Source organism: Piliocolobus tephrosceles, chromosome 10, assembly GCF_002776525.5.
Source record: "Piliocolobus tephrosceles isolate RC106 chromosome 10, ASM277652v3, whole genome shotgun sequence".
Classification (NCBI taxonomy): Eukaryota; Metazoa; Chordata; class Mammalia; order Primates; family Cercopithecidae; genus Piliocolobus; species Piliocolobus tephrosceles.
Genome location: NC_045443.1, coordinates 12,091,454 through 12,099,324, shown reverse-complemented (window position 1 = coordinate 12,099,324; position 7,871 = coordinate 12,091,454). Strand labels below are relative to the sequence as shown.

The 7,871-nt window shown below is 44.8% G+C and overlaps 1 long non-coding RNA gene across 1 annotated transcript; it reads right to left on the bottom strand.

Moving 5' to 3' along the window:
• Positions 1–455: 455 nt before the first annotated feature.
• On the bottom strand, positions 456–6,150 carry LOC111552075. Its single transcript, XR_002734543.1, has 3 exons — positions 6,057–6,150; positions 4,360–4,410; positions 456–1,603 (listed from the first exon to the last, which is right to left on the bottom strand). It is a non-coding gene; the product is annotated as an uncharacterized LOC111552075 (long non-coding RNA).
• Between the last annotated feature and the right edge of the window lie 1,721 nt (positions 6,151–7,871).

The following is a 7,871-nucleotide window of genomic DNA, read 5'->3' as shown; positions in this document are numbered from 1 at the left end:
AATAGTGTAGGGACCACTGCAGTAGGGTCTTGCAGTCAGGGAGATAAGCTGGACTCAACTCTGAATGCAGCACAGGCAAGTGGCGATTTGTAGCCAAGGAGTAAGGTGGGGGTCAGTGGGTGGAAAATTACTGAGGAGAAACACTGGGAGTCAGGGGATTCTGGCTAAGCTGACCTGGTGCGATTCTTGCTGACGACCAGGCAGGGTGATCAGACATCGCCTGGGGGATGATGAGGGATGAGGAATTTCATCAGATTTTGCAGGTGATCAGATATTGGGGGTGGCGGCATGCCCAAGGATGGGGCCTATCTGGGCTCAGAGGAGCCTGACTAAAGTTTGGTCAGGGACACAGTCTTTGTCAGTGGCTATGAAAACACAAATAGGAAAGCGTGTGATAGGCCTGGAATAAGAGCACTGGACTGAACGGAGCTTCTTGAAAATGTTAATGACAGAAGAAGGGATTTTTCTGGTTTATTCTGAACAACAGAAAGCAGAGACAAGGCAGAACCGTTGTGAGTCCATTTGACTTCTGTCTTCTCTACCAAGGAAAACAGTCTGAGTTGGAAATGACTGAGAGAAGTTGAAGCTTTCTGCCTGTGAGGAGAGGGCACAGGTGAGTTTTGCACCTGTAAGTGAATCTCGGGCCCAGAGTAGGGAGACCTAGGGCCAATCACTGAGTGGCATCCGGGGACTGCAGGTGGCTTGCACTGTTTCAGCAAGTTGGCGGGTCTCAGAAACCCTGCACTGATGTTAATTCTTGCAAAATCGGAAACTGAGTTATTAAATGGATGATTTATGAACCGTTAGAATAGTGAGTTTCTTGTGTTGCTGGAGAGTAGGTCAGCACAAAGGAATCCCATCTCCCACGGATCGGGGTGTCTTTGATGAAGTGCACGTTCACTCTAGCAAGGCTTCTGACAAAGACCTCCTGAGATGCATGTGAACGAGGTGAATTGCCGGCTAGATGAAACTGTAATTACAAAACTTTGCAGATGGTTCCCCACGTATAGGTACTTGAATTGTGCGTTGATGGAATGAAGGCCGTGACCTTTCTGGATTGTTTACTTTTCCATCTCCTCTCTTTCCTAGATGTGTGAGTGGGAGCAAATTGTTCAACCTCTCCAGCCCTCAATATTTTGTGAAAAATGCCTCAATCTCTAACTATTTATGACTCTATGAGTAATCGGTTCATACACACCTGGAGGGATGTCATTTTCCTCTGAATTCTCTCCCTGATTCTGTTTCATCATTTTTCTTTTGTTTTGAGATGGAGTCTGCTCTGTCGCCCGGGCTGGAGTGCAGTGGCACAATCTCGGGTTGCTACAACCTCTACCTCCTGGGTTCAAGCGATTCTCCTGACTAGGCGTCCCGAGTAGCTGGGACTACAGGCGCGTGCCACCACGCCTGGCTAATTTTGTATTTTTAGTAGAGACGGGGTTTCACCACGTTGGCCAGGCTGGTCTCGATCTCCTGACCTCGTGATCCACCCACCTTGGCCTCCCAAAGTGCTGGGATTACAGGCGTGAGCCACTGTGCCTGGCCCATTTCTTCATTTTTCATGATTGACTTAGATAATAACGAATGTGTAGAAGATGTGAGGACGCTGGAGATAATATAGATAAAAGTTCAGGCCCTGGAGTCAGATGATCCTAGGTATGAGTCTTGCGTCAATCCCTTCCTAATTGGATTTTTTTTTTCTTTTTTTTTTGAGATGGAGTCTCACTCTGTCACCCAGGCTGGAATGCACTGGCACGATCTCGGCTCACTGCAACCTCCACTTCCTGGGTCCAAGCAATTCTCCTGCCTCAGCCTCCCAAGTAGCTGTGATTACAGGCATGCGCCACCATGCCTGGCTAATTTTTAGTATTTTTAGTATATATGGGGTTTCTCCATGTTGGCCAGGCTAGTCTCGAACTCCTGACTTCAGGTGATCCACCCATCTTGGCCTTCCAAAGTGCTGGGATTACAGGCATGAGCTACCGCACCCAGCCCCTAATTGGATTTTGAGCAAGCTTCTTAACTTCACTAGACTTGGTTTCCTATCCTATTAAGTGAGAATAATAATAATATTTAACTTTGTATAAAGACTAAATGATTATATAAGGTATTATATTAAAAAAATAAACAAACACGTAGCAGGGTGTCTGGCACAAAGTCAGGGCCCCCGTAACTGTCAACTGTTTTTGTTTATGTTATTACTAAGCTGGGAGAGGTGGCATTAGGTAACATGTTCTAAAATTATTGTAGGGTGAAACTATGAGCTAAAACCTAGAATTTTATAGGGTTCAATGTAAAACTCAACATTTAGGTTGAACTGATCAGCTGCACCTGAACAGAATGGGAGAGACCTGGCTTAAGAGTGGCTTGTGTCAAAGGCATTTAGAGATTTTTAGGTGATTGTCAGCTCCACTTCAATCATCAGTATGTGGTTCCAAGGAAGCCAATGTTGTCTGAGGTTGAGTTAATGAGAATGCAAAATAAGTTATAGTGCTGGCCGGGCGCGGTGGCTCACGCCTGTAATCCCAGCACTTTGGGAGGCCAAGGAGGGTGGATCACCTGAGGTTGAAATTTCGAGACCAGCCTAATCAACATGCAGAAACCCCATCTCTACTAAAAATACAAAATTAGTCGGGTGTGGTGGCGCATGCCTGTAATCCCAGCTACTAGGGAGGCTGAGGCAGGAGAATTGCTCGAACCCAGGAGGTGGAGGTTGTGGTGAGCCGAGATTGTGCCACTGCACTCCAGCCTGGGCAACAAGGGTGAAACTTTGTCTCAAAAAAAGAAAAAGAAGAAAAAGTTATAGTGCCATTGTGACCTTGTCCTGGTGTAGACTGTGTCTCCTGAGCTGTGTTCAGCCCTGCCCTTGTGTTTTTTGAGGAAGAAAAGCAGGCAATGAGACTACTTGCCTTCAAATCCCAACTCTGCTCTTAGATTAGCGCTAAGAACTTGGGCAAGTTATTTAAACTTTCTGTGCCTCTGCTTTCTAATTTGTAAAATGAGAATAATAAAAATTGTATCCATCTCACAGGGCTGCTATGAGGATTCAGTGGGATGTAAATGTAAACATGTAAGGTGTTTCCAAAGGTGTTTGACTCACTGACATGCCAGAGAAATGGTGGTGGTAGTGCTGGTGGTACCATCATCACCGTCATTCTAAGGACATTGTCCATGTCCCCGAGGGACCTGATCAGAATGGTGATGGGTGTTGCATCAGTGAGACAAGAATACTGAATTCATGAACCCTCTTGCTCTTCTACTACCCCTGCCCCAAACACACTCCCTTGATATAGGCAGGCTTCTCACTTTTAGGCTTTGGCGTACGTTGGAGTGCTCAGACATATACTCCTTTTGGTCTCTATCACTAAACTTTAGATATCATCTCGTTCAGGGCCCTCATTTTAGATATGGTCAAGAAGCTAAGAAACCAAAGTCCTGATCCTGCAAGCCCACTTCTGGGTATTTATCCAAAGGCGTTAAAATCAGTATGTTGAAGAGACAGCTGAACTGCCATGTTCATTGCAACATGATTTACAATAGCCAAGATATGGAATCAATCTAGGTGTCCATCAACAGATGAATGAATAAAGAAAATGTGGTATATATACACAATAGAATACTATGCAGCCCTAAATAGGGGTGAAATCTGTGATTTGGGACAAGATGGATGAATGTGGAGGACCTTACGCTAAGTGAAACAAGCCAGGCACAGAAAGACAAGTATTGTGTGATCTCATTCATGGGTGGAATCTGAGAAAGTTGATCTCATAGAAGTCGAGAGTACAATGGTGGTTCCCAGGGACTGGGGGTGGAGGGATGGTTGGGAAAAGCAGAGAGGTTGGTCAAAGGCTACACAGTTTCAGTTAGACAAGAGGAATAAGCTTTACTGATCAATTGCACAGCATGGTAACGATAGTAAGTAATAATGTATTCTACATTTCAAAATTGCTAAAAGTAGATTTTAAATGTTTCTACTACAAAAAATAGTAAGTTTGTGAGGTGATGGGTTTGCTAATTAGCCTGATTTAATCATTCCACGTTGTAAACCTATATCAAAACATCAAATTGTACTCCATAAACATATATTATTACTACTTGTTAATGAAAAGTAAAAGTAAAATGAAAACAAAGGAAAAAGAAAAAAAACCTCAAAAAAGCAAAAGAAAACAAGGTCCTCAGCCCTGTTCCGTTTTCTATCCACTCACCACCCACCTCCTTCTCACATCTGATTGCTGAAGTCTTTCCAACTCCAACTCAGTTCTACTCCTTCTTAGAGCCTTTCCAGCTCCTCCAAGGTGAGCTGGGCTACTCCTTCCCCATGCTACACCATCGTAAGTTGTGCGTAGCTATTACAGTACTTACAGTCTTTGTTTTAGTGTCCATCATCTACGCCTCTGTCTTCACCCTGCTTGCCTAAAGAGCAAGGAGATAACATTCACTTTAGAGTCCTACTTGGCACAAGCATGATGCTTTGCATATATTAGACCATCATGAAACGCTCATTGAATTGGGTATTAAGATTGTGTCATGTGGACTATTTATTTTAGAAGAGAGAAGATTTAGGAGGAATGGAATGGACTCTCATGGAAGGATTCGATTCAGCTACCTAGTGCCAGAAAGCAGAATGGGGACCAGCGGCTGAAAGTCACCAGGGGGTAAATTTGATCTGGCTGTGTGGGGCGGATTCTTCCCAGTGACAACCATTTAACGGGGAGATGGGTGCCTCATGAGAGGTGAGTTAAGGGTATTCAAGCAGAGGCAGGATGGCCACTGTCAGGAATGGGGTGGAGGGGAACCCTGGGGATTCCCTGTTTATTAGCTGAGTTTCAATATCACTAGAAACCTTGGTGATGTTTTAGGTTCACATGTAGCTACAGACTACAGCAGCTGCATGGGGTACCTGATACACTAACAGGGTTGAGATAGGCCCAGCACTGCCCAGTAGACCTGAGTCTGGCTTAGGTTCACGTTTGGCTCCTGCTAGTCTAGTCTGCAAGAAGCTGTACTCACAAAAGGCCAGCTCCTTTACCCACCATCTCCATTTCTTAACCCCTCCCTCACTCTTATACATCCTGCTCACTGCTGTCTGGTGGCCCTACGAGGTCAATTTCATGCTGAACTTTACTATAGTGAAAAGTCCTGAGTTTCATCTAAAAGCATTTGACGTGTCTCAAGTTAAATTCTAAAACCTTTCAGTTTAGCTTAGGTTTATGGTGCTATTCAATCCTTATCAAGCACTTCCCCCAAAACGTCCTAAATCCATCTCTTATGCAAGCTTCCACAGGCTGCATGAGGCCCAGGATGGCTTTGAATGTGGCCCAACACAAATTCATAAACTTTCTTACAACATTATGAGATTTATGCACGGCCATTCTTTTTTCTTTTTCACTTTTTTTCTTTTCTTTTCTTTTCTTTTTAGCTCATCAGCTATTATTAGTGTTGGTGTGTTTTATGCGTGGCCCAAGACAATTTTTCTTCCAATGTGGCCCAGGGAAGCCAGAAGATTGGACACCCCTGTAAATAGGCTGTTAGACTCGAAGCTATAGTTTTCGTAGTTCTTCTGCCTATTCTATTTCCTTCTCAAATTATGGGTCTCACGATTCCTTTTCAATTTGGGTCCCAGATCTACTCCTACAAGCTTCTGGCTAAGACCTTTCTGTTTTGCAGACTCCTCACTAATGAGAAGGTCCCCCTTGGCATTTTGCTCTTAGGATCTGGTTTTCTATATTTTTGAGGCTCTTTCAAGACTCCAGTCCAGCCTTTGCATGCCAGGGCATTGGTCATGACCTCCTATTGAACCCCACTTCCTCCCGAGTCCATCTAGGTCTCTTTACAACACAGTTTTGCTCCGCCACCCTTGGCCCTGAGTGTTTCTGACACCTGGCCTCATTCCTAAGGTTCTTGCTCAGGGAGGTCAGTAGAATATCTACCATATATCAACCTGATAAATGGATTGTCTCCCAAGTATCTTCGTTCACACATTAAATTTTAGGACATACCAAACTTAAGAGCGACTCTATTTCAAAAGCATGTTTATAAGGAACTTATGTAGCACTCACATTTTCCCCGTGCATATATAACATTCTTCTAGCTGGTTAGTTCTGCCAGGCGAGTCCAGGGGAGCCCATTTAGCTTCTAGGATGAAGTGAAAGCACTGGAACTTTAGAATCTTTGGGAGTAATAATAGTGGGATAGAATACAACTGCAGTGTAGAACGGTGTTTCTACGGGAAACTATTTTCAGAGTTCCGCCTTGGATTGCTGGGATTCCTTTTTTTAGATGGAGTATCGCTCTATCGCCCAGGTTGGAGTGCAGTGGTGTGATCTTGGCTCACTGCAACCTCTGCCTCCCGAGTTAAGCGATTCTCCTGCTTCAGCCTCCTGAGTAGCTGGGGCTATAGGTGCTCGCCACTAGGTTCGGCTCCTTTTTGTATTTTTAGTAGAGACGGGTTTTCACCATGTTGCCAGGTTGGTCTCAAACTCCTGACCTCGTGATCCACCTGCCTTGGCCTCCCAGAGTGTTGGGATTACAGGCGTGAGCCACCGCGCCTGGCGCTGGGATTCCTTTAACTGTCTGCAATGAGACTGGGCAGCCCCCTACCCCCTATTAAAAGAAAAGAAAAAAACACACCCTGCAATGTATTGAGGAATCACTGCATACCGGACAGTGCAAACTCATTATCAGTCATGTCGCTTCATCCTCACATGAACTCTGTGAGCTGGGCACGGCTGATATCCATATTTTACTAATAAAGATATGGAGGCTAAGAGACTGCTCTCGGTGGCTTTTGACAGGGATTCTCATAACATAAAGTCTGGGTGGGTGCTAGGAAAAGAATAAGGAGTCTAGAAAATTGAAAAGGTGAGCAGAGAGTCAGAGATGACGCAGAAGATGGAATAAAGATTGGGGCAGAGGCAGCCTGGCTCAGGGTAGGACATTTTTAGACATTATAGAGAGTCGACCCTTGAACAAGACAAATTTGAACTGCACAGGTTCACTTATACACAGGTTTTTTCCAATAAAATCTACACTGAGTGTGCCTGCCTCTCCCGCCTTTCCTTCCACTTCCTCTGCCTCTTCTGCCTCTGCCACCCAGACACAGCAAGAACAACCCCTCACCCTCCTCCTCCGCAGCCTACTCAGTGTGAAGACGAGAAAGGTGAAAACCTTCATGAAGCTCTGCTTGCGCTCAACGAAGAGGAAATCTTTTTCTTCCTCACGATTTTCTTAATAACATTTTTCTTTTCTTTGGTTTACTTTATTGTAAGAATACGTCGTATATTTCATACACGAAATATGAGTTAACTGACTATGTTATCAGTAAGGCTTCCCGGTCAACAGTAGGCTCTTGGTAGTTAAGTTCAGTAGAATATTGGGCAGACGTCAGCCTGACTCCTTTTTTGGGAATCAAAAGTTATACACGGATTTTTGACGACGTGGGGGTCAGCATCCCTCACTCCACATTGTTCAAGGGTCAGCTGTGTTCCCTTCCCCGTGACCTGTCTTTTGGCAAAGGGAAACTCAGATCCTGTTGTAGGGTCTTTGAAACAATGGAAATGGCCACAGTGGCCCATGAGAGGGAAAAATATTTACATGGCAGTGCGGGGGATTCAGTTCCCACAAATAGGAGATTTCCAAGGAGTTCCACAACACACACACAGAGATACACACACAGAGACACACCCAGACACCCACAGACACACACACACAGATATACACACAGAGACACACATGCAGACACACACAGACATACACATACACAGACACACACACAGATACACAGACACACACAGAAACACACACCCACAGATACACAGACACACACAGAGACACACACACAGAGACACATACACACACAGAGACACACACAGGCA